General features: G+C 49.4%; 1 protein-coding gene across 2 annotated transcripts in view; it reads right to left on the bottom strand.

The window, feature by feature from the left end:
* The window catches only part of TNFRSF19 (TNF receptor superfamily member 19), a 78,163-nt gene extending 56,492 nt beyond the window's left edge, over positions 1-21,671 (bottom strand). Inside the window, exon 1 of one of the 2 annotated variants that reach the window (XM_030886614.2) lies at positions 21,285-21,671. The gene's annotated coding sequence lies outside the window, so the exon portion shown is untranslated. Of the gene's footprint in view, positions 1-9,443; positions 9,529-21,284 lie in introns of those variants that run through there. The other variant, XM_045294057.1, reaches the window with a different exon arrangement.
* Between the last annotated feature and the right edge of the window lie 5,642 nt (positions 21,672-27,313).

Below are 27,313 nucleotides of genomic sequence, written 5' to 3'. Positions count from 1 at the left end.
CGTCAAAAACAGTGACAAGATTCCAGTCCACTCCTGTACTCGAGTCTTTCTTCTTTTTCTTTCTTTGCCCACCCACCCTCTCTCCTTACCTTGCTGTTCCTACCCTCTTCCCCTCCCACCCAACTTTTCGAAGCCCCCTCCAATTGTGTCATGCATCCCTCCAAAACCAACCCCTACTTCAAGGGGAGCCCTGGTGGCGGTTACTCGCTAGGCTGCTAAGGAACAAGGTCAGCAGTTCAAAGTCACCAGCTGCTCCCTGGGACAAAGGCCATATAAAGAGTTCCCGTCTCGGAAACCAACAGGGCAGTTCTACCCTGTCCTATCTGCTCAACTTTGCAGATGCGCATGGCTCCCTTTCAGACATTTGTGAATCTGCCCCACAGCCAGCACCCTGCCAACGACCCTCTGAGCAGAAAGGCCTCTTAACATCTCAGATGGCAGGAAGGGCGGATGGAAGTGGGAATGGGAACCGGAGGGTAGGAGCAGGAGAAGAGTGCTCCCACCTGGCACGCCTGGCTACCAGATGCCAACACACGGTTGGAAGGGAAACGAATGTGTTCCGTCCACTTTCACCCAGATTACAAGAAAATGTTTTGAAACCAAACAAAACCCTCTCAACATCCTTTTCCCTGACGGAAGCACAGATCTGATCCTTCTATCAAAGTTGAAAGCGAGCCACTGGACTTTCACCAGCTGTGATCTAAACGTCCACGCAGATTCCAGTTGACTTTATTTATTTTTAACTTTTTAGTGTGCACTAACGGAGCGCTGGTCAGGTAGGGTTCTCGGCTGGGCTGCTCACTGCGGGGGCCACGCTGGGACCACCAGCCACACCTCGGGACAAAGATGAGGCTTTGGTTTTCCACTCCAGGAAACAGCGACTGTCTCCTTAGCCCCCCCGTGGCAGTTCTACCCTGTCTTACGGAGTTGCTATCGGTCGGGATTGACTCTGTGGTGGTGAGTGCTTTGAGTTATTGTGATTCAGGTCTGGGCTTACCTTTCTGATCATCAGTCTTGTATTCAGCAACTTTAACTATTTATTAAACCTCCCAACAACTTCCCCGCTCCCCGGTGATTTCTCCTCTCGTTTGTAGAAAACTCTTTTTCTTCATCTAGGCCAGTGGTTCTCAACCTTCCTAATGCCGCCACCCTTTAATACAGTTCCTTGTGTTGTGGTGACCCCCCACCCCTAAAATTATTTTCGTTGCTACTTCATAACTGTCATTTTGCTACTGTTAGGAACCGGGCAACCCCTGTGAAAGGGTCGTTCGACCCCCAAAGGAGTCGAAACCCACAGGTTGAGAACCGCTGATTCTAGGCTAACACCTGTCTACCCTCCAGCCAGTTGCTTTTTACAGACTCCTGGGCCCAGGCAGACCTGTGATTTATGATGATGATGATTTTAGAGAAGGTTCACAACCCTCCGCCTTCCCATCGATCAGACAGGAAACAAGAGCCCAATGTCCTTATAAAGTGGACTCATGGTTTTTTTTTTGGGGGGTGCTATCTATAAGTCATTTTATTGGGGGCTCATACAGCGTTATAACAATCCATACATCAAGTGTACCACGCACATTTGTACATATATTGCCATGCTGCCTGAAACCCAGAGCGGAGCCGCGCTGGCCTCACAGCAGCTCAAGGTGCCCAGTAAGAGCAGCAGGGAACCATCGTGCGTTTGTTGAATGAATGCCCGCCCGGGAGAATTCAAACAGCTTCTTGGAAAATAAATAAATAAAAGTGTTTATAAGCTTTTCTAGCTTCTTGGTGTCTGCTTTTCCCACCCCCGCTTGCATATCTCAAAACCATCCTGCAATTACTCGGCCATACAAACGCTGCGTGTGGAGAGCCATGGACGTGGGGTGGGGGCAGAAGATAAAAATCACATTCCCTGAAAGGAATGTTTCAGATTCTTTCCTTCTTAACCTGCAGTTAAGAGAAGCAAAGTAGGAAGATAACAAAATTAGAACACTAGCTAATTCTGAAAAGGTAAAAACAGCTATGTATCACCTATGTATAGATCCCTGGTGCTGGAGTGGTTACAAGTGGGCTGCGATCTATAAGGTCGGCAGTTTGAAACCACCAGCCGGCTCCCACTCCCATAAAGCATTATCACAGGGGCAAATCTACCCTGTCCTATAGGGCTGCTATGAGTTGGCATCAACTTGATGTCGGTGAGTTTCATTTAAAGTCAATGAAACAAACGCTAAACTCACTTCCATTGAGTCAATTGTCTCACAGCAATCCTACAGGACAGAGTAAAAATGCCCCTGTGGGTTTCTGAGGCTGTAACTCTTTACAGGCGGAGCCTCATCTCTCTCCCAGAGCAGCTGGTAGATTCAAACCACTGACCTTGCAGTTAGCAGGCCAAATCATCCCACAGCACCATCAGGGCTCCTTGCGGAGGAAAAGGGGTCTCACAGGACCCCTAGGACAGCCTGAATGGTGCCGTTGATAAACACTCTTAGTTGCTGATTACAAGGTTATAAGCTCCAGTCCACCCAAAGGCATTTCAAAAGACAAGCCTGTTGATCTGTTTCTGAAACCAGCCACGGAAAACTCCTTTGGAGCACAGTTCTACTGACACACACAGGGCTGCCGTGCTTTGGAGTCCTTCCAATAGCAATTAGCTTTACCGAATTATTTACATAAGATACATGGGCGGGGGGGCGGGGGGGGGGGGCAGTCAGCATATCCCATGATTGATCAATACTCAGGACAGAAGACGCTTCTGTAGAGTCAAGTATAGTAACTGCTATGGAGGGAAGACAAACAGGCACACTCACTCTAGTAAATATATATTTAAAGACAACCACAGCCATGCATATTACATTTACTAAAGTCATAATTAATGCTATGACTTTGACTTCCTATGTAAGGTCTTCCAAAAAGTTCATGGGAAACTCATATTATGAAAAAAGTATGTTTTGTATGTCAACACTTTTTTTGCACCCCAATAAGACTTGTACAAACTTGTTACAACATGTCTGAAGAGGATACACATGAGTTGGGAAAGAGCCCCGATCTGAGTAACATGAAATCTCCTGAAATTGAAGCGAGAACAAATTTCAAAATTTGGCTAGAAAAATGGTGAAATCAAGGATGCTTTAAGAAAAGTTTATAGGGGTACTTCCCCCAAAGAAAGCAGGAGTTTACAAATGGGTCACTCCCTTAAAGAAAGGACAAGACGACATTGGATGGGTTGAAGACGAAGCCTTCATCTGTGGCCCATCACATCGATCTGCAAGGAAACAATTAAGCTCAGCCATGCCCTCATTGAAGAGGGCAGCCAACTTATAGCAACAAAAACCCAAACAGCCAACACCACAGACATCTCAATTGGGTCCCCTTACAAAATTCTGACTAAAAAATTAAAGTGGAGCGAACTTTTGGCTGCAAACTAGAGCAGTTCCTTTCCTTAAGATTGTCTCCAATGGACGCTTGAGTCTCCATGTGTCACAGGAACATGGAATGTCACCTACCTTGACTTCTCTCCTTCCTTCCCCTTTAATACCCAAAGGCTGGGAAATAATTCCAGTTGAGTGAATAGTCCTCAGAGAAGGTGGGACGATCTAAGGTTCACATATGGTAATCAGCTTCTCATCGTTTGGGTCTCGTTTTCTTCTTAAAAAACAGAAGAGCCGCGTGTGTTGCACAGCAATCACATCACTTGCCAATCAGACCATGAGCAGAGTCGAAAACAGCAAGGCTCTGCTCAAAGATGGTGGCCACCCACACGACTCTGAATGCGTGTGGCTCTACACAGATCTGTCAATCATCCACTCTTCCAAGTCTCTCATCCATGGCTCCAACCTGTACCTCTCCCTGGTTCTTGGTTATCATTATGGATCAGTTAGTTAAAAAAAAAAAAATAGATCTGTTCTAGATTCACGTCATCCATCGCAAACTGAACTAGTCTGAAGCCCTGCCTCAGTCATGACACCATGGCTGTTGATGCTATTATTGTGGGTGCTACTACCGAGAAGATAATGACTCTTGTTAGCTATGAACTTGAACAAGTCCCTTCCCCCTAAGTCCTGACTCCCATCATCTGTCTGTTGTAATGTGATGGTTTGTGGCTGGAAACCATGTCCTCAGTATTAGATTCCAGCAGAGCACACAGCAGGGTGGTTCCAGGGAAGCTTTCTGCCAGCTTTTATGAAACGCTTGTCAACGCACTGAAAAGTGGCAGAAGAAATGACAAAGGTGGTCCAGATGCAGCCGAGTCAGCCACGCCCCCAAGGGACCCACTACCGGGTCCTGTGCCGGCCCCACTTTGCTGTTAGGTTCAAGCCCGGTTGTTGCAGCCCCTGTGTCAGTCCATCCTATCGACTGTCTTCCTTTTGTTCACTGTCCCTCCTCCACTTGACCAAGTATGATGGCCTTCTCCAGGCCGGATTTCTCCTGACATGTTCAAAGTACGTAAGACAAAGTTCTTGTTCTAAGACAGGTTTGGTTATCCGTTGGCAGTCCACAGTACTTTTCAGTCGGGTCACAGTTTTTGCCTAGTAAAACCTTCCTAACTTATGTAATGATGCTATATTCAGTCCATACATCCTCCCGAGCTACAGTAACCCAAAGAAAACATCTTCGCAAAGTAAACAATAAAAGTAAATGACAGGCTTACAATGTATAAAACCAGTCTTGGGAGAGCGCCAAGGCAATAAACACAGCTTTTTACATCTTAATGCTGGAGCAGAATCAGACACGGCTTTAAAATAATGCCAGGTCCACATGCTAAACCCAAACCAAACCCACTGCCGGTGAGTCAATTCTGATGCACAGCAACCCTATAGTCAGAGTAGAAAGGCTCCTTGGGGTTTCTGAGATGGTGAATCTATACAGGAGCAAAGAGCGTCAGCTTCCTTCCACAGAGCGACTGGTGTGGGCTTGAACCACTGACCTTGTGGCTAGCAGCCCAACGCTTAACCCACCATACCATCAGTGCTCCTTTCCACTCCCTGAGAGGATGAAACATTCATTCGAACATTTAGATGTACTGCCGGTGGCGTAGTTGCCTGCTAGGCTGCTAACCGGAAGGTCAACAGTTCAAAACCACCAGCCTCTCCACAGGAGACAGACGAGGCTGCCTGCTCCTATGAAGGTAAGACAGCCCCAGAAACCCACAGAGGCAGCGATTCTGCTGGGTCCTACTGGGTCTCTATGACCCATTGAGTCAGAATTGACTAGATCTTGCTGCCATCGAGGCGATGCCAACTCCTGTTGCTGTTAGGTGCCATCCAGTCAGTTCCAACTCAAAGTGACACGATATACAACCGGGCGCCACGCCACCCCCCCCTGCGCCATCCTCACAATCTTGCTTCTCTTCGAGTCCATCGATGTAGACACTGTGTCGACTCGCCTGGCGCTGCCTCGCTACTTTACCAGCATGGTCTCTCTTGACAAAGTACCCGAGACCAAGTCTTGCCATCCTTGCCTCGACGGAACAGTCTGGCCATCCTTCTTCCGAGACTGATTTGTTTGCTCTTTCGGCCGGCCGTGGTACTTAGAGTATTCTTCGCCAGCACCACAATTCAAATGCATGGATACGGCTTCCGTCTTCTTTAAGGAATCTTTGGTAAATCTTCATAGGCATAGAAAGCTTCATCTTTCTCCCAAGCAGGGGCTGGTGGGTTGGAAGGGGTCGGTTAGCAGCCCAACCCGTAACTCGCTACGCCACCAGGGCTCCTGAGCCGCCTAGATATTTCCATACAGAACTATAACCCCCCCATCCCATCGGTGCTATAGCCCCGCCTTCAATTTCTCTGTCTCTCAGCCTGCATTATCCGGACACAATAGAGCTGGCCACGCTGGGCGTGGAAGCAGTGCCCAGCGCCGGGCTGGAATAAGAAGCCGTATATTACTCTTGGCTAAGGACTGAGGACCACTTCACTCTCTCAAATCGTGACTTTTTAGCTTTCTACTCAAAAACTCTACAAGCCTGACTGCCAAATACAGGATCGTGATTTCCCCTTGAAGTTTGAAAACATGAAGGGCCAGTGTCAGTCTCCTCGAGTTAATTAAAAAGAAAGTGGGAAAAAAAAAGACTTCAACTTGATGAGCGTTTACTTTTTCTGCCTCTGAAGTTGTGAATGCTCTCCTCTTTGCTGGAGGAAAATCACTGTCATGCGTGACGTTAAATCAGCAAGCATTTGGCACCTAAGAAGCATGACTATGATCACTGAGGGAGCCGGGGTGGTTGTAGAGGGTTAGACATTGGGCTGCTGAATCACTCAAGTTTAGTAGTCTGAAACCGCCATCTGCTCCTTGGGACAAAGTTGAGGCTTTCTACTCCTATAAAGATTTACAGCCTCAGAAACCCACAGGGACAGTTCCACTCTGTCCTACAGGCTTGCTGTCACAAGTCAACTCGAAGGCAGTGAGCTGAGTTTAAAAGCAATGCGCTGTATGTGTAACGCATCATGAGAATCCACCACTGCCACCGAGTCATTTCCAGTTCTTACAGCTTCCGAGGCTGTAGCTCTTCCCGGGAACAGACAGCCTCATCTTTCTCTGGTGGGTTTGAACTGCCGACTCTGCGGTGAGCAGTCCACTACTTAGAAAAACGATCAAGAGGAAAACCATTCAATGCACATCTATGGACTCAAAGCCAGCATACACTAACTAAGGTTCTTTAATTCATAAATGTTTCTCTAACCCTAAAACAGAGAAAGAATGAGGATGGCATCAGTGACTAAACCCAAAACCAAACTCACTGCCATCAAGGCCCTGCCAACTCCCAGGGACCCTGGGCAGAGGGTAGACCTGCCCTTTGCATTTCCGAGCCCGTAACTCTTGACGAGAGCAGAGAATCTAAGAAGCCAACTCGCTGCCATCAAGTAGACTGTGACTCATCGTGACTCTGTAGGCCAGGGTGAAACGGTCCCTGAGTGTCTGAGACGGAAACTCTTTGCAGGAGAAGAACGCTCCAGATCTTTCTCCCATGGATGTAAAAAGCCCCGTCCTTCTACTGGGGAGCCCGTGTACCCATTACACCACCAGGAGGCCTTTCATGGCAGGCCAATGTCACTTAAAAAAATTGACATCTCTCGAACACAGCTGTCTGAAATTTTAGTTAGAAGGAAGTCTGGACAGACGCCCCAACCAATCTTTCCTTTCTCCGGAGTTGTAATGTTCTTCTCTTAGGGAATGTCCTCCGAGTACAGCCACCGCAGCAAGCAGAACGAGCAGTTCGGGTAACAGCCAGTCTTCAAACATACAAGTTCCTTTGTTTTCTAGTATTTTAAATGAGTGACTGTGCTTTAAAAAAAAAAAAAAATCCCTGGCTGAACATGTTCTGCTTCAAAGGTATCTATTATGGGATGTGTGGGCAAGAAGATAAGACAACCCTATTTAAACATCCGACTTCAGCGCGCAAATAGCTTAGCTCAAATACGATGAACTCACAGCTCAACCAGCAAATCATGAAAAGAAATACTCTTCAGCCCATTTGACATTCTTTCCTCTCCAGCCGCAGGGCCATTTAATAACTAAGCACAATGAAGCAAATTATACTTAAGTGTTTACCTCCTCCCAGACTCTCTTATCTCCTAGGCAGCTGTCAGCTTATTCCTTCAGGTGTATGTTTATTTAAGGTGGACTGCTAACTGTCAGGTCGGCAGTTCAAAACCACCAGCTGCTCCCGGGAAGAAAGACAGGGCTTTCTACTCTTGTGAAGAGGAACAGTCTAGGAAACCCACAAGGGACCGCTCTACCCCATCCTGTCGGGTCGCTATACGTGGGCATCGACTGGCTGACAATGAATATGGTTTTTGGTTGTACGATGGTGGGGTGCAGTTTGTGTGACACCCAGAAGCGCAGTTCTACCCTCTGTCCTACAGGGGCTCTATGAGCGGAATCAACTTGCTGGCAGTGAGAAAGGAGGAAACCCTTCTGAATGGAGATCAAGTCCTGCGTGTTTGAGGATCGCAGTGGTGTTTTGCATTGCCTCCTTTTCAAACAGTCAGCCTGCACCCTTCCCTTCCAACTCCAGACCCCACTAAACTGACCCCAGGGACTGCAGTCAGAGGAACAAAAAACAGACCCATTTGTCCCAGGAGATACTAGCAGGTTCCCCACAGTGAACATTTACTAAGGAGAAGAAAAGACATCTGCAGGCCCCACAGCCCCATGGTCTGTGCTCATCAGGTGGCCGTCCTAAAGACTTGGCCATGGCTAAGAAGCAGGGGACTTGAGTCGAGCACAAGAACTCTCAATGCACTGGCATCAAGGCAGCGCTATCATGATGGAACTAAATTCCCACGCTCCGCGGTGTACCAGAAGCTGATACATGCTCTCTGCAAAAGAAAAAAGAAAAAAAGTACAAGTGGGCTCCCTTCTTGGCATACTCACCCCTTTAGTTACATTCTCTTCGAATTGGATAATAAGCAGTCCTTGAAAGAGAATATGGATTTCAAAACTATATGAAAACAGCGTGGGGCAAAAAAATACCCCCGTAAACTGTCCAACAGAAGACAGATAAATCCTGAACTCAAGCAAACACTGCCTCCATGCCCCTCCCTGTGCATAAAGTGTCGGATCATGAAATAAGCAACATCAAAACTGAGTCTGTGGTTCGCCTTTGTTTAACAATAACTGTTTCCTGTTTACAGAGAGGAATGGTTTCCTAGTCCAGAAAAACTAGCCGACAAGCTGCACCTTCTTCCATGTTTTTTAGCTTAAAACTGTTTTTAATTAAAGAGCTACCGGGCAGTGCTCAGGGTTTTATTTATTTGCAAATTGAGTCCTTTATAAAAAACAACAAACCAAAAAGAACTCAGGTTCTTTACATAGGCCCACAGCAAAACAGATCAAGAGAACGCCGCTGCTCTCCAGGAGTCGATTTTGCTGCATTTCTATTCCGTGAAGTGACATCAGAAAATGAAAAAAAAAAAAAAAAAAAGGCCTTTAGAGGGCTGACCCCCTCTCTCCAAAGGACACAGTCCAAAGCCATCACACGCCTGGCTCGTTCCTGCACGAATAAACACCGCTGACATTTACGAAACTTTCCTTTCCCACCGAAAGACGTCCCTGGGCAGCTCGCCCCGAGGGCGGGCCCGCAGAGGCCGCCTGCCGGCGCCCAGCCCGGGTGCAGCACCCTTCGGTTTATTTGTACACTTCTGCCCTAGATTTGTATATTTCTGCGTGCCAAGCCCTGGATCACGGGTCCCGGCGCTCACCCTCTCTCTGGCGCTCCCTGCTTCTTGGCTAAAGCGGGGGCATGCCCGCATCTCCTGTCCCCTCCATCTCCCCCAGGGCTGTGTCCCCTAGGAGGGTGGCCCTCCCCTGCACCGCTGCCCACTCCCCACCTCTAACTAGAGCAGCTCTGGCCTGCGCCCCCTCCCCTCCCCTCGCATCAGGCAGCTGCCTCGCCTCCCACCGGGGCGTCCCTAGAGTGGGGACACCCCGTCGGACACCCCTGCGACTCCGCGCTGGTCAACTACCTTCTGTCCCTGTCACCCAGGCGACTGGCTTCGCGGGCGGCGCGCCAAGACCCGGCCTGCAGGTGGAGCGGCTCGCGGTCCGAGGCTGGGGGTGCGCGGCGGAGGCGGGGCGCCGGGCGCAGAGCGCGCAGCTGGATGCGGGTCCTCTCCAGACTGCGCCCGGGCGCCGCTCTCCCGCCCGCCGTGCCGCGCGCTCGGTAGCCCGGCAACCGCCGCCACCCCGGGCCCCGGGCCCGCCCCCGCCAGGAGCCCAGTCCCACTAGGTGCCCCGCCCCACCCCACCCCGCCCTGCAAGAGCTCTGGGCGACGCCCCTTTCTCCAGGGTCCCCTCCGGCCCGGCTCTCTCCGCGTCCTTGCGCCCCCTGCCCCGCGGCTGCAGAAGGGAACCAATCCGTCCCTCCGGCCCACCTCCAGCGACCCCAAGACCCAGAGCTGGGCTGCTTTAAGAAGAAATTCCATCTGAGAAGGTAGGCAACTTCCTAGCCCATCCAGGGGTGTCTTCCTGGTATCTTCCCCCCTGGCCGGGGCGCAACCCACCCAGAACGCGCTTCTGCAGAAGAGAAACCCTCCCCAGATAAAACACCCAACCCCGCCGCCATTTGTGCTTTCCGACTGGACTCCTGTGGTTGTGGGGTGCCTTTGAGTCAGTTCCGACCCACAGCGACCCTGAACATCCGAAGGAAACACCACCTGGTCCTGCGCCATCCCCACAATTGGGCTTAGGCTTTGGATCCACGGTTGCCGCCAACCTATCTCGTTGGGGAGCCTTCCTCTCTTTTGCTGCCCTTCCTGACTCAAGCGATCCTAGATAGCGTTTCTCAGATGACAAAGCCGAGGCTGTCCGCTCCCAGAAAAGTGTCCGCGTGGGAAACCTATGGAAACAGTTCCACTGCAGCCTGTGCTGTTTCAGGGAGTCGGACCCAACTCTCCGGCAGTGGGTTTAGTTGACTGTGTGTGTGTTCTAAGGTTCACAGCTCTGGCGGTGTCAGCCCTCCCCGTGTGGGTTTTGTGGTTGTTTTTGAAGCTTCATAGCTGTGGTGTCAGCCCCCACTCCCCCGGAGGGGGAGGGGGGGGCTCTTGGCAACCCCCCTCACATCAGACAGCAATGCTGTCCAGGCCTGCCATCTCTGTGATTGGTTGGAGATCGATGGGCCATTGTGATCCTTAAGGTTCTCCCGGGTGGATGTTCACTGTGGCTCGCCAGCTTTTCTCCTAGTCTGTCTTAAGTCTAAAAACGCCACGGAAATAGCTCACCATCACAGTCCCACGCAAGGTTCCACGGACAGACAGGCAGTGGCAGCACGTGAGGTGCACTGGGCCAGGAATCGAGCACAAGTCTCCCACATGCAAGGTGAGCATTCTACCACTGACCCACCAATAACCTCTTCAGAGTCACAAGAGACACCCTCCCCCCAATTACAACGTGTTGCACGAATGCATTGATGTGATGAATTTCCCATAACGCAGGTTGTGAGTCCATACTGTGAGCAATGCAATACGGGTTGGCCATGAACAACCTTGGTGTGAACCGCGTGGTTCCACTTGTACGCCCTTTTTTTTCAATGCTAGTATTGATGCTGTTCATCTCCACGTGAGTAGATTCTTTCTCAGGCAGAGATGTAGAGCAGAACCAAGCGAGCTCATACACTTCTCCCATATTGTTCTTGTTTGGGGCAATATCATACGTAAATTTTCATGCAGTATCTAGATGTGCCTGACCCAAGCCATAGTACACTCCATGGACTCATATGCATGCGAAAGTCAGACGCTGAATAAGGAAGACCAAAGAAGATACGCATTAAAATTGTGGTGCTGGAGAAGAATATTGAAAGTACCATGGACTGCTCAAAGGACAAACCAATCTATGCTGGAAGAAGTATGGCCTGCGTGCTCCTTAGAGGCAAGGATGGCAAGCCTGGGTCTTACAGACTTTGGACATCATTGTCAGGAGGGACCAGTCCCTGGAGGAGGACATCACGTTTGGCAAAGCAGAGGGGGCAGCGATAAAGAGGAAGGCCCTCCATGAGATGGATGCACACCTGGCTGCAACCATGGGCTCAAGCACAGGAACAGGTGTGAGGATGGCGCAGGCCCGGGCTGTGTTTGATTCTGTTGTGCATAATGGCGCTGTGGGTCAGAACCGACTGGATGGCACCCGACAACAGTAACAACCATACAGAAACCGTGAATCGCACGGTGGGGGCCACAGGAAGGGGGACTACTGATGCTAAACATGCTCCCAAGATGCAGAGCGATATCACGACGTTACAAGAAAAAGTTGGATGGCTTGACAAGTACCTCAGATCAAGGTCAGCAGCTGGGGTGGCCCACCAGTTCCAGATGAACACAACGTCTATCCAGGACGGTCCAGGACCGTCGTGAACAACGAAAAGAAAAGTCATGAAGACCTTGCTGTAGCTACGCCAACTGGAGTAAAAACCTGCCACGCCTTACAAAATGCTTGCTTGCCCTGAAAATGCCTTCTTTTATGTGGATGCAGCATCGACATACGATGCTGATGGATATAGTAGGCTTCCTTCTGGTCCACAGCTGGCTACTGGTTACATTTGGGGGAGAGTTGAAAGTTCAATGCATGTGTTCACTGTGTGTCCCCACCCCTTTTTTTGGTTAAGGGTCAAGCTGTAGCTTGAAGAACACATTAAAAATACTATCCTTCCTCTCTGTCAGCCTGATTTACAAAGAATGTACATCATCTTATTTGAACCTTGGGGCAGGTATACCTGCCTTTTACAGATAAGGAAACTGAGGATCACAGAGGTTTAGGCAGTTTGCCCCCTAGTGAATCGAGGACCAGAGAACTCCAAGTCTGATCTTCCAACCCCAAATCTGCCCCGCCATTTGCCTTCATTTCAGCGGCAATGCCAGGTAAGCACTGGGCTGCTAACCTCAGTGGTTCGAGCCCACCAGCTGCTCTGTAGGAGAAAGCGGAGGCTGTCTGCTTCCCTAGGATTGACAGGCTCAGAAACCCTGTCCAGGGTCACCAAGCTTCAGCATGGACCCGAGGGCTGTGGGTAAACTAACTACAGGAGCTTGCTCCGGAGTCTCTGTTCTATGGGAATTCAGGTTCTTTTGATCTTCTGAGCTGGAAAACGCTGGAAGTGACTTTGAGTGACTCTCTCCTTTGTCCCTCTTGTCCTACCTGTCAACCTGGCAATCCTACCTTGCTCTGTACCTCACAACCACGCTCATTATCACATGATGCTGAAATTATCTGTGCATCTCAGTTTGCCTTCCAACCAGACTTCAATTTCCTAGAGGCATGTCTTATTTCTCTAATACCCCAGAGCCTAGTTCCTAGGTACTCGGGGAATCTTTGTTGCATTTTTCCTTGGAGAAGTCTCTTGCATTCACCCTTCGGATTTGGTTCTGTCTTCCAGCCCCCGCCCCTGCCTCCCCACCCACACCCTAGTCTGAGGTCCAATTCCTTGCCTCCTCGCTGCTCAGCCCAGTCCCTTGCCCACTGGCCCCCTTCCCTCCTTGCTCTGTGAAAGCATTTTAACAAGGGAGGCCTCTCCTGATCAGGAACCCTGGTGACATAGTGGGTAATGCATCTGCCTGCCAACTTGCTGTCTTGGGAGTTCGATCCGACCAACTCCTCTTTGGGAGAAAGATGAGGCTGCCTGCTTCCAGAGAGGCACGGTCGCAGAACCCCTAAGGAGCTGTACTACTCGCTGGGGCAATGGGTTTGGGTTAGGGTCTCCTGTGTGCACTCTTGGGCCACAGGTTGGGCTCCTATGCGCAAGGTTGGCTCATCAAATCCAAAAGGCAGCGCCTCCTCCGGAGAGGGATGCGGCTGGCTAATCCAGCAACTTTAAAAGGAGGGTAAGAACTGCCCTAAGTCACTGCCATCAGGTGACTCTGACTCCTGGGGACCACCCTGTAGGGCAGGGTAGAACGGCCCCTTTGGGTTTCTGAGACTGGAACGTTAAGGGAGCACAAAGGCCCATCGTTCCTCTGTGGAGCAACTGGTGACGTCGAACTGCTGACCTTGTGGTGAGCAGCTCAGCATGTAACCAATATGCCATCAGGGCTCAGCACTGTCACTAGGAGTTGGAATCGACTCCAGGTCAATGCGTTTGTTCTTCTGCGTTCTTCTAATAAAGAGTGGCATGTTCACATCTGGGACTAACGCCCAGAGACCATCAGGCCAACGCTTTTTCTCTCCCCTGCAGACCACAGCCCGTAGTCTGGTGACGCTGGTCTGTGCACAAGCGTGTCCTTGCCTTTGCTCTCGAAGCGTCCCTTCCCTCTATGACTTGAGCCCCGGCTCCTATTGTCCGGCCCAGCTCAAAAGTCACTGTGTGCTCTCTCAGGAGGCTTTGCAGTTTCCAGCTGTAATGACCTCAAGCACCGCAGCCTCCCCGGGACTTTTTACCATCGTGACAGCACTTGGCACATTCGGCTGAGTGCTGAGGCCATATTGACAGAAAGCAGCAGCTACGGCAATTCTTGTTTTACATTGTTGAATGAACCAGTGCAAAGAAACTGTTTGTTGGCATGTGCCCGCCCCATCCCACACCCCCATCACCTCCCTCAAGGTAGCAGCCAGTAACTTGCTATCCCTTCCAGACCTTAATCCGATGGCTTTAGGTTCTAAGGACAAGGGGGTGCACACTGTTTGTAGAAAAATTCCATTAACTGTTAGATCCATTTCCCCACAAATGTTCTAGAGCTCCCAGTATTTGTGTACTTTGCTTTCTCCAAGGAGTTCAAGCCAGAAAACCAAACCAAGCTCACGGCTGTGGCGTTGATTCTGAGTTATAGCAACAACGCTATGGGAGAGGGTAGAACTGTCCATGTGGGTTTCTGGGACCCTAACTTTACAGGAGCAGTAAGCCTCGCCTTTCTCCCTCGGAGCAGCTGGTGGTTTTGAACTGCTGGCCTTAGAGTTAGCAGCCTGAAGCATAAACCTGTCCAAAGTATGTGAGATGAAGTCTCACCACCCTTGCCTCTAGGGCGCACTGGTTGTGCTTCTTCCAAGATAGATGTTTGACTGCAATACTTTCAACCTTCTTCTCCAGCACCACAATCCAAATGCACCCCTTCTTCTTTGGTCCTCCTTATTCAGTGTCAAACTTTCATAGGGGATCGAAATATACCATGGCCTGAGTCAGGTTCCCCTTAGTCTTCAAAGTGCCATGCTTTTGCTCTTCAACCCTCTAAAGAGGTTTGGGGCAGCAGTTTTACCTAATGCAATGCACCCTTTAACCACTCGACTGCTGCGTCCATGGATGTTGATTGCATCCGCCGGTGGTAATGGGAGAAAGACGAAGAAAAAAAAGTCAGGTAGTAAATGACTCTCAGGGTAATTCAGAATGAACTGAGGGGAAGAACTAGGGCCGGGGCAATGTTCTCGTGTTAAAACACTGGGTATCATTTATGATGGAAATTCTTTCGGAATTGCCAAGACCATCTCGGCCAGGTGTTTATTTTAAGATTAAGCCAAGGGCTCGTTTTCTGAAGCAGCTAGGTCGCGCAGTATCTGAGCTGATACAGAGTACATTTGCTTTGGACATGTTTCCACCAACATTCGGCTCATGAGGTAATGTGCTTCTTGAACATGGCAAGTAACAAAAGCTCCAGTGATAAGCTGGCTCCCTGGAAGCCAGGTGAATGGCCAAGTGTTTGACTTCCGGTAATTTTTTGTGCGGGCCATTGTTCCTCAGGGAAACCTCCGGGCAGAGGTTGACTAGAGGGTTTTGTTTCGTCTATTCCTAGCACAGCGGTTAGGTAGGACGGCTAACCACAAGAACGGCAGTTCAAAACCAGGTCATTCAGTAGTTCAATCACACCAGGAAGAGCCGTACAATCATCACCACAATCCATTTTAGATCATTTTCTTCATTCCTGTGCTCATCATTCTTAGCTGCCCATTGCCTCCCACTCTCCCTCACCATGCCTCCCAGGAACCATTAATCCAGTTATTGTCTCTATAGATTTACCGATCCTGGATTTCAGATACAGAAAAACGTTAAAAAACAAAACACTGACAACAATAACAAAGTAAAAAACACATTAAAAACCTCAATCAAAAAGAAAGCAGAAAATATTAAAAACTAGAACAAATTGCAGTGAATCATGAGGAAGAGCAAATGATAGGACTACAAGTGTTAACCTAACCTCATCGGCTACAATCCACTTTCTGATGCATTCTGCATGATAGCAAGGCTATTCATATCCCCTGGGCCACAGCCAGAAGGGATTCCCCAGGGGCTTAAAATCCACATATATTTCCCCTTCACTTTTCAAAAATCTTTATACTGAAAAAGCTTTAAAATGGGTCGAAAGGGAGATGAAATGAAAAAATGAGGCTCTCTAATCCCTTAAAGAGTTACAGTCTCTGAAACCCACAGGGGCAGTTCTAGCCTGTCCTACAGCCCTGAGTGAGCATGGACTCCGGGGAACTGAGTGACTTCAGTTTGCCCCTTGGTAGAAGAGGGAGGAAGCGCAAGAGTGAGGATCCCAACTAACGCTATCACAGCATTCTTTTCGACCTAAACCACACACACTCTCCCAGACAAGCTCTGAGGAGCACAACCTGTCAAACGTGCCTACTATTTTGGTGGCACCACAGCCCAGTCCCCGGAGCTGCTCTTAGGCAGCCAGCCCCTTACTTCAGGCCCAGGGGAAGGCATCCGCCATGTTGGTCTGAGGGGAGCAGAGCAGGCTAAGGAGGACTTCCTCGCACATCACATGAGAGGAGTCTAGCCAACGCTAGTGCCAGAAGAAGAGCTGCCAAGAGCCCAGGCACATGGGTACACGCTGTCATTTACACCTTTGCTCCATAAGTGTAAGTGCCGAGGCTCAGACATTACATACTCTAAATAAAGAACCTCCTTAGCTCTGTGCACTACTGGGATGGGGCTCCCTTCCTATGAACTTGATATATGATCCTGAGCAAGCCACTTGGCATCTGGCCTTGTGATTCCTCCCCAGCCTACACGCAGAGGCTATAATTGGCAGCAGTGGGTGGTGGAAATGATTTGAATCGCTCCTTCTTCTCCTCCTCCTCCTCCTTTTTAAAAAACTCACTCAGCCACGCAGTGTCATCGAGTCCGTGCCCATGACCCAAAGGGTCAGCAGTTCAAACCCACCAGCTGCTCGATGGGAGAGAGATGAGGCAGTCTGCTTCGGAAACCCTATGGAGCAGTTCTACTCTGTGCTGTGAGGTTGCTGTGAGTCAGAATCGACTAGACGGCACTGAGTGGGTTATGTTTAAGGGCAAGGAGCCCTGCTGGCAATCTAACCAAAAGGTCAGAGGTTTGACCCTTGCCAGCCGATCTGGGTCAGAGAGACCTGCTCCCATAAAGATCGCAGTCTAGGACACCCTATGGGGCAGTTAGCTCGTCTCTGAAACATGGGGTCACTTTGAGTGAAATCCACCGTGGGGGGAGGGTACCCAACAACAACAGGTCTGGAGACAAGACTCCTGTTCTGAGTTGGGGTTTGAGCTAGTTGGTGTCGTTGATTGGGGGACCCCCAATCACATGGCTTAGGACCGAAGAAAATAACAGCAAAACACAAAGCCACACCTTCTACTACTAGCTACCTTACGGGACAAAGTAGAACTGCCCCGTAGGGGGTCCAAGGTCGTCATCTTTATGGAAGTAGCTGCCACGTCTTCCTCCTATGGGGCAGTCTGGGTCCCAGCTGCTGACTTATCATCCAATAGCCGAGCGCTTCGCTGGTCTATCACCAGGGCTCCTGGCCCAGGACCCAAACTACTGCCATCAAGGTGAGCCCACCGCATCGCAACCCTCTCCAGGGTTTCAGAGACTGCACATCTGTCCGGGAGCAGCCGGCCAGCCTTATTTCTCCCCGGCGGCGGGGAAAAGGGCTGGCGGTTTGAACTGTCAACTTGTCAAATAGCAGTGGAAGGAGGAATCTAGCTCAGCCATCAGGAATCTCTCTCTCCAACTTCTCACACTTCTCAAAACAGCCAGACAACCCTTCAAAGAGGGACTCCTTAAAAGCACCCCAAGGTTAATTTTCCCAGGTGCCTCGGACTGCCCAATCTAGGGTGGACCCTGGCGCCCAGCCAGATCGGCTGGGAAGGGTCAGATCTCTGACCTTTGGGTTCGATTGTCCCATCAGGGTTCCTTGCCCTTAAACAAAACCCACTCACTGACTGCCGGTTGATTCTGACCCACCGCCTTAGAGGACAGAGTAGAACTGCTCCTGAGGGTTTCCTAATAAAATGAATTAAATTATTTTTGCCAAGAAAAAATTTTTTAAATGGCCAACAATGATTGGAATGATTGCGTCCAGTCCTGAAGCAGAAGGATGGGCTGTATACCGAGTCCCTTTTGGGTTTAATTTTTTAGACCAACTGATGGAAAACCTGTAACATAGTGACGGCAGCTCTCCAATATCAGACTGACTGCCGTGAGACTGTGCTGACTCATAGCGACCCCTGGTGGCTTTCAGAAACTGCAACTGTTTACAGGAGTAGAAAGTCCAGTCTTTCTCCCACAAAGCTGCTGGTGGTTTTGAACTGCCAACTCGGTGAATTGCAGCCCAACTCATAAGCCCTACACCTCCAGGGCTCCATTAAAATATCAAAAGGAAGGGGGAAAAACAAAAACAAAAAAGTGGAGGCTATTTCTTGGCCAACATTTTGACTATAATTGTTACTAATAGGTAGTCTAGTTACATTCAATGTCATTCTTAGAGTCGAAAAAAATGAACAGCCTAGCTCTAGGGCAAATGAACCCATAATTTGAAGGGTAGACTGAGGATCAATTTACTTTTGCAGCTTTATTTTCCATATGATATTACCCAGATTGTATAACGGAGATGGGGGAAAAAACCCTTAGTTGTAAATTTGAACAAGGCAATGGTTTAAAAAGGATTGTTAGAGTTCCCAGTACGCAAGTACTTAATGAACATCAGTAACTGCTAGATATAGACATACTTAAAATCTCTGTCAAGCTTTCTATGACCCCTTAAGAAAGTGAAAAAAAACTAGCTTGAAGTGAGAGTTATTTGACCTCAAGAGCAGTGTATTTGTGTATAATTGACAGCTAATAGCTAAGTTACATTAATTTTGTACCATGAGAAAGAAGACTATTTTGCCAAGAAAGAGAGGAAAATGGCAAGAATATTGGAAATCCATTCGAAGGATTCATCTTTTTACGATCAAAAGTAGCATGGCACCAGTACCCTAAATATGAAACCCAAACTGAAACAACACAAACACCACCTGGTGAAGCTCCCCTGAGGAATAACGACTTCTGGTTAATAACCTTTTCATGAATTCCATTGGCAACCTCTTAAGAAAATACTAATTCCTTGAAAACACAAATGCTACTGACTCTCTTTGTCTTCAAATTGACATTGATCAGCTACCCAGCGCATCTGGTTTAACAATGGCTGGGACACAGGCCACGCATAGTAGCTGCTTAAGGGCAATGGACAAGGACTTAGAAACCCTAGCCACGGAATCTTAATGAAGCAGGCTAGTGGGTTTTCTAAAGCCTCCGTTTCCTCGTCTGAAAAATGGCTATAAAAATCCCAGCCCTGTTTGCCACAAAGACAAGCTGATCACCACCACCCCCCAACCCCCCCCAACCCCCTGCCAAAGCAACTCACTAAGGTCACATAGCTAATCTGTGACAGAAACAGGACTGAGAAGAAAAGCCTTTGAAGATGAGGGCTTTCTGGGTGAACAAAGCCGCTATTGATGCAATAGATCTGAAAAGGCTGGTGGGGTGGGGGGTGGGGGTGGGGGGAAGAAAGGGCTTCCTTCCGTGTAGAATTATCATAGTTTCTATCTATTGACATCAAGATCATCTTGTGACCATTCATGAAAGGGCTGCCCTTTTGAAACAGTACCTGTGTATTTAGCAATAGGCATCTTTCTTCATTTAAAAACAAAAACCCCATACAATGTTTCATTTCTCAACCTCGACTCAAGAAGTAAACAATTAACTGAATTAATTCAGACTCTGAAGTGGATTTTCAAGGACTTGACTTGCCCATGCTAGTTTTCCTACTAAATTCATCAGATAATTGCTAATCCTCCCCTGCTTTGTTTTGGGCCCAAGGAGCAGAGGCTGAACTTGTTCAGATGAACCTGGTAACAGCATCAAAGGGTCCTGTTAAAACATCTCAACTCCCAAATCTAAACCAAAACAGTCCGTTAAAATCCTGAACACACACTCTTCCTTTGGACATCTTCTCCTGTCCTTATTCTAAAAGGCTTATTGCCTTTATGCAAATGGGGTCATTCATGCTGTTTGGGGAAGAGTTTTAGAGGTCTTTTTTAAAGCAAACAAATGAAACATCAGCATTGACTCACAAAATGGAATTAAAGAACCCCAAACAACCTCCCCCACGGATGGATACTGTGACCAGGATACTGTGACCAAGACCTGCCCCATGGTGAGGGCCTTCGGAAATGGAAATGCCTCTTTTGGCAAAAGAATAAGAACAACAACCACTAGGGCTTTTCCATGACAGCCTTCCTGGCTCTGGCCTTAGGCCACCCCAAGGCAGTGCCGCCTGGGCTTCCATGGGCAGCCCTAGCCTGCCATCAAGAGTTTTAAAATTAAGCAAACAATGCGAATCGCCCTCTTTAATCATCAGGGGAAGAAGTTTAGAAAGTCGTTTTAATTCATTGGCGTTGGAAGATTAATTGTACGTGAAATGAAACTCATTAGGGCTCTTCTTTTGTTCTGTCATAATTCCAGACAGAGGAGCCAATGGTTTTTCTTTGCTTTGGGTCCGGCTAGCAAATGACAAACTCTTGTCATGCCTGGGAAATATTTTTGGTGGAGTTATGTGGGGGCTACCACGTGCAAAGGGGCACAGTGAACATGGGTGTTCCTACTGCACTGAGTACTTGCATCTCAATATAAGTCTCTCTCTGTCTCTCCCCCTCCCCCGTCCCCTCGCAGATGTATGAAGTGTGTGTGTGTAAGGGGGGGGGATCGATGAAGAATTACCAAATGTTTAAATTCCGTGTGTGATTTCCCCCTGCCTTGTGGACACCAGCCAAACTCGAAATGTGCTGCAAACACTTGGTGTAACTAATCACTGGATGAGTCGGCTTTCATAAACAGTTGGTCACTATAAATTTTAAGTAAATGTTCATTTAGGAATATTAGCTTTGGGGCCATGGCTGCCAGGAGGCTGATACTTATTTTTCTCAGCGTTATTAAAGAAAAAAATCCTTCCACGTGTGATGTGACCTTCACTCATTTATTTTACACCTTCAGTTCCCTCCTTCAATTTGACGCCTAAAGGTGTTAAACCGTAGCTCAAAGCCTTCCCAGGGCTTCCCTGGTATGTGCATGCCCCGTGAAGATTTGTCTCTGCTGGGCACAGAGAGAATAAATAAGTAAGCAGCACTGCGAGCGATGCAACGGATCTCCTTTCTCGTCTAAGAGAACACATGAAGAAAAGGAGTGATTTGCAGCAAGGGCCCTTCAGGGACTGCTTCTACATAAAGGACGCTGCAGATACTCGGCAAGCAGGGGGAGAAGGGGAGCTTCAGTCATCTCAGGGGCCGAAGCACTGTTTGCAGGCAGAAAGAAGCTGGCCCGCGTCCTGGAGCCCTGTTGGAGCGACTCGCTTCCAAGTAAATTTCCCCTGACACTGCAAATCCCTGTGCACAAACTCCGAAGAAACGGCAGCGTGTCGTATTTAGTCGGATACATGCATGCACCATCACGCACGCTTCGGCGAGAGCGATGTTTGGTTTTCATCGGCCTAGTGCGTCTTTTTTTCTCTTTTATTAGAACACACACACACAGAGTACAGGCCAGGCTGCCACCGCCACCACACCAGCAACAACCCCCGGCAACCATGCCACCATACCTGCAGGCTGGCGGAATCCTCCGACGCCGCCGATCGGCCTTCCCAGGCAGCTAACTTTTCTCGTTGGCAACCCTCCTCTCCGTGCCCGGAGCTTCCACCTTCCCAAATATGTGTGTCCGCACAAGCCCAGGCGTAAACTTCGAATCCCGGGAAGTGAAATTCACCAGGCAGATCAAAGGCAGGCGAGCTGGGAGCTGAGCACGCCTGTAATCTGATCGGCGATCAGTCGCGAGACATCAAAGGCAGGGCAGGGCGGCTGTGCTCTGCAGGCGGAGCAGCTATTCGCCGGGCCAGCTCGCCCGCACGCTCCTTTGTGAACCGCGGGTCGCGCGGTCGCCCTCCGCCGGCGGGCACGGGCGGGGCGGCCCGAGGCGCCGTCCTGCTGGGCCGGGCGGCCGGATGGGCGCGCGGTCGGTTCCCAGGGCGAGCGGCCCAGGGAGAGTGCTGGGAATCCCGCTCCCGGGGCCCGCGGCCTGCGCGCCGCGCTTTCATCTGGGAGCCGCGGGCCCCATGACGCCACGGGGCGCTGCAGGACCGGGGAGGGGAGCAGCTCGCGAGCAGCCCGGCCCTGCTTGGGCGGGAGGGGGCGATGGTCTCTGCGTATCTGTGTCCCAGCTGGCAGAAGAGAGGGCGACTGCTTTCGCGTGCGCTAACATCCCTGGGAGATCGCTCCCCAACAGCAGCGTTGTCATTGCCTCCGGATTCCCTGCGGAGAACGATCGCGGGTTGACACAAAGGCTGGCCGTCCACTTGTGGCATTCTGCAACACGTGCCGGGGAGAACCCGGGGAAGGACGGAGCGGGGGGGGAGTGGGGAGGTCGGGGATGGCCACACCTAAGTTTAAGAGTTGTAAGCCAACGACCCTGCCCTTGGAAAGATTACCTGGTTTCGAATGGGATCGTCCATCCCACAGGGGCATTTTGATGGAAGCCGGCTGGTCACCTCCCCCAGTTCTGTAGCTGCCGTCTTGCTAACGACACCCTGGGCAGAGGCCTGACCAATCTTGGCCTCGGATTCGGTCTAGGTCCTGGGACTGGTTCTTTTCAGTCTTAGACACATAAATGGTCCTGAGACATTTTCTACTCATTCCAACGCCTAGGATACATCCGCAATACCTGCCCGGGCATTTTAAAGGCAGCAGGGTGTGGCAGTTGGCTTCCGAAAAAACTGAGGGTGGCGATGAGTGTGCAACTCTTCTGGGTGACATGGAGCTACTGAACTGGGTGACTGGATTTCATGCCCATCAAGCGATTGGGAAAATAATAAAAGTAAGCCAGTGTGATTAGAATGAAACAAAACTATGACGCCCTTGGAGGCCCGGAGGTTTCCAAATTGATGTGGCCTAACACGGCTGGTGGTGTAATGGGTGGTTCTGTGCTGTCCTAAAGGGTCCCAAGAGGTTGGAATTGACACATGGCAGCGGGCTGCTTTCTTTCTTTGCTTTGGAAGCGGGTCAAAATTCACACAAGAAGGGATTGTAAAGCGGAAAGCACACGCCTTATGGCTGCTCCAAAGCTGTGTTCCTTGCCTTTGGGGGCGTTGCTCCCACAGCTGTAGTTTGGACCCTTAACTAAAAGAGTCCAAAGCAGAACTCGCTTTTTTCAAGTTGATTCTGAAGCGACCCTGTACCGCAGGGAGGAACTGCCCCTTCGGGTTTCTAAGACGAACTCGTTTGGGGAGCAGACTGCCTCGTCTCTCTCCTGTGGAGTGGCTGGTGGTTTTGAACTGCAGTCTTTGGTTGGCAGCCCAAGGTGAAACCCACTATATTCACAAAAGGTCCCTGATGGCGATGATGGGTGAAGGTAGGGCTGCTGTGTTAGTCTGGGTGGACTAGAGAAACAAATCCACAGACACTCGTGTGTCTAAGAAAGAGCTTTATATACAAGAGCAGTTGAATATTGAGAATATTGAGAAAACATCACAGCCCAGTCCAGGTCAAGTCCCTAAGTCCGATATTAGCCCATATGTCCGTTACCAGTCTATAAAGTCCTCTTCAGACTCACACTAGGCCATTTCTGATTGGACTGTAGTTGTGAGCCGTCCTCCATTTGGCTCTGACTCATAGTGGCCTTACGTACAGAACAAAATGCACCCCTCTTCCTCCTGCTCCATCCTTATAGTTGTTATATGTGGGCCCATGTCGTAGCCACTGTGTCAATCCATCTCCGTGAAGGTCTACCTCGTTTTCACGGGTCTTCCGCTTTACCAGGCAGGAGATCCTTCTCCGGGGACCGGTCTCTCCTGACAGTGTTAGGTAGCAGAAGAAGGACAGGGAGGTTGTCTCTCCACACGCCTGAAGCCCCCCTACAGGAGGTTGGAAGAGAATCAGGCAAACCCTCAGCCAGTAAAGGCTAACTGAGCGGCCCAAACTAGGCCCATGTAGGCTCAATTCAACCAATGGGGTCAACCAATACCTTGGACCACACCTCCCAGTCAAAGGCCTCAAACACCTGGATCACCAGCCCACCTGTTCCCAGTCAGCTCCTGTGCTGTTCCTGCTGTGCTGCAGCCTGTCTGGCCTCAGGCTACCCCATGTGGGTGTGCAGTCTCATGAGGTTGCCCATGGTGTGTGACTGTAAAACCCGAAACTTCTCCCGTTCTTTCTCTAAACCCACTCGGATCACAAACCAAGCTTCTGCGTAAATTCATTCTCGCGGGAAGCCAAGAACCGAGCTATTTCCCACCCAAGAAATCTAACCACAGCATGTCCAGAGTATGTAAGACAAAGTCTCGCCATCCTTGCCTCTAAGGAGAGCTCGGGCAATGTCTACATGGCTGAAAACTCCCCAGAGGATGGTTTTCGGAGGGAATTCTTTGTTCAGATAAGAATTCAAAGTTAAGTCTGGACTAGTCTTTTGACAGTACCTTGGGAATGACAAATAAAACCCCCTCCAATTAGGACATGAAGTGTGTGTGTGAGTATGAGCATGCATATGTGTGAGAGCACATGTGTGCAAATGGGTGTGGAAGTGGGTGGAAAAGCCCAGCATTTTATGACCCTCCTCTTTCCTTCCTCGATAGACCAGTTCGCAGTGGGCATCGCGTCAGCACGGGATCCCAGTAAGTCCTTGGACAAAGTCCTAATTTAGGGCCTTAGTTCTATTTCCCCCTGAACTTTTTGAAGGCTCCTTGTGGGTCAGAGTAGAACTGTGCTACACGGGGTGTTCGGGGACCGATTTCTGGGAGATACATCGCCAGGCCTTTCTTCTGAGGCATCTCTTGGTAGGCTTGAACAAACCCACCCCATCCCCTTTGGTGCAGCCGCTGAGCCCGTTAGCCCTCTGAACCACCAGGAACAGAGAAATGGTCTTGCTTTTCAACTTTTGGTTGTGAATCGTTTCAGCCCTCTCTTGAACGATTTAGGTGGCAGCTCGTGCTGAGTCCCCAGGAGCGTGGGGGAAATGCTCTCATTGGTCCAGCGCATCTGCAGAGTGGAGGCGATTTCTTGTTCACAGCAGCGCCTGCTACTGGAGGAGCCCTGGAGGTGCAGGGGTTTAGCCCTCCGGCTGCTTGCCCTGAGGGTCGGCTGTTTGAACCCACTAACCTCTCTCCAGGAGAAAGACGAGGCTGTCTGCTCCTGTAAAGATGTGCAGCCTCAGAAGCCCCGGGGAGCAGCTCTTCTCTGTCCAGCAGGATCCCCGGGAGCAGGATCGACGCCATGGCACTGCACTCAGTTGGGCCACTGCTAGGCTGCCTTCAAGCAGATACTGCTGCATTGTCTTCCTCTCCAGTGAACAGAGGAGGAGACGAGGGTCGCCAGGACTAAGCAACTTTCCAAGGGCAGCCAGCTGAAATTTAACTCCCGAGTGTGTGACTCCATATCCGTTGACACTGGTGTGCTTGTCACTGTTGTTTCCTGTTCATAAAGTACCTTCTGAAATGCTCTTCGGGTGTTTACATATAGGGAACCCTGCGAATGTCCGTGGCAACCCCCAAACCCAAACCCATTGCTATCCCACAGAGGCTGATGTATAGTGATTGTGAGGTTTTGTGTCAATGTGACTGGGCCAGGAGTCTCATTTTTTAAAAAAATGAATTTTATTATTGAGAATATACACAGTAGAACATACACCCAGCATTTTTATGACATTAAAATTGTGAATCATTCTCATCCCCGTGTTCTCAGTTATTCCTTCTCCGTGAACATCAACTCATAGCCGCCTAAGGTTTCTTTTAATATTACAAATGCTGTGATCAATTTGACGGGCCGGATTCTCTTTGATTTGACAGCTAAAACCTAGTGATTTTCCTCATGAGACGGCCTAACACAATGCACTCAACTCCACAATGAGATCTGCTCTGAATAGCCAATTAATCTTAGAAAGATTAGGGTGAGATGTAACATTTACTCCTACCACAGCCCTGATGCAGACAAATGAAAGGGTGACCTATTTCCAGTCCAAACAGATGCTCTGGAAAAGCTTGCTTGCTGTTTGCTAGGTCTGGATGCTGCATGTGGCTCGTTGACCTTCAGGTCTTTGACCTTGAGCCAATAGCTTGCCCTATTGCCTGCCGATCCCGGGAGACATCCATGGGCTGCTATCACATGGAGTTGACCTTGGATTCATTTGCTTCTCCGGTCACTACAAGCCTGACCTGCTGACTTTAGGTGCATTCTCCTCTGTAGCCACAAGCCTGCCATCTTTCTGCCCACCTTGGTGCATCAGCCCCCACGGCTACGCAGGTCAGAAGAAGCCTTCAGCCTCACATCTGACCCTTGGACTTGGACTTGCCTACCTCTCTAACTGTGTGAGCCATTTTTTCCCCCATACACATATATATTTTCTATATATAGACTTCACAATGTTGCTTCTCTAGAGAACCCAGCTTATAATAGAGCCTATAGAAGAGAATAAAACAAAACAAAACTGACTCATAGGTTTCAGTGATTAAATAATTATAGGAGCAGACAGCCTCATCTTTCTCCTTCGGAGCAACTGGTGGGTTTGAGCCACTGACCTTGAGGGTAGCAGCCCCCAGGTTTAACCCCCTGCTGCATCACTAGAGACCCTTAAGTAATAACTGATCCTGTAAATTAACCTAGACCTCTGGTACCTCAAGAATCCCCAACAGACCAGGGATTCTTTTTAATCCAATTGTAAATTTCAAATACTGTGGGTTGTTTTTCTGATTACAACGTCATACTAGTATAGAGACCACAGTTGATTAGTTCTTACCAGGGGATGGTGAGGGGAGTTTGGGGAGAAGGGTTTACTCACGAGGGCACACCGAGCTTCTGTTAAAGGGGACGGAGAGCTCTGGGGACAGAGGACAGTGATGACGGACAACACGCAAGGCATAACAAATGTCACCGCGTCGTGCACGTGACCGATGCTGCAGTAGCAGCTGATCTGTTACAAATATATTTACCATAACGAAAAAGCATCTATTTATTGCAGAATACTGAAAGTACTGTGGACTTCCAGAAGGATGCTCCAATCCGCCTTGGATGAAGTGGAGCCAGCATGGTCTCGAGAAGCAAGGATGGTGAGACTTTGCCTCACAGACTTTGGACATATAGACTAGTCTCTGGAAAAAGACATCATACTTGATAAAGGGGAAGATGAGGAAAAAGAAGGAGTATCCTCCACAAGATGGTTTGACACAATGGCTGCAATGGTCTCAAACACAAGAACAATTGGGAGGATGGTGTAGGGTTGGGCTATGCCCCATTCTGTTGTCCACAGGATTGCTGTGAGTCAGGACCAACTGGATGGCACCACCAACAACAACATTTATAGGAAGTTGGAAAATTACAGATTAATCTGCTCTGTGCTAGGCTGGGTTCTCTAGAGAAGCTAAACCATTGACATGTGTGTGTATATATATACATGCATATGCCTATATTTTATACATCAATATAAATTTATATCAAGAACCTTGCTCACAAAATTGTAGAAGCAGGCACATCCAGTCCAGTTCAAGTCTGTGAGTCAAATGTTAAGCTTGAGGTTTCTCCGATGTTCCTCACTAGAGGGGCTGATGAACCAGGACGCTGGAAGATGCAGCAGAAAGACCACAGAGTGATG

The sequence above is a fragment of the Echinops telfairi genome, unplaced genomic scaffold (genome assembly GCF_000313985.2).
Source record: "Echinops telfairi isolate 266 unplaced genomic scaffold, ASM31398v2 ScPeMD7_2565;HRSCAF=3150, whole genome shotgun sequence".
Taxonomy (NCBI): domain Eukaryota; kingdom Metazoa; phylum Chordata; class Mammalia; order Afrosoricida; family Tenrecidae; genus Echinops; species Echinops telfairi.
The sequence above is the reverse complement of the archived record's forward strand: the minus strand, read 5'-3'. Positions and strand labels throughout refer to the sequence as shown.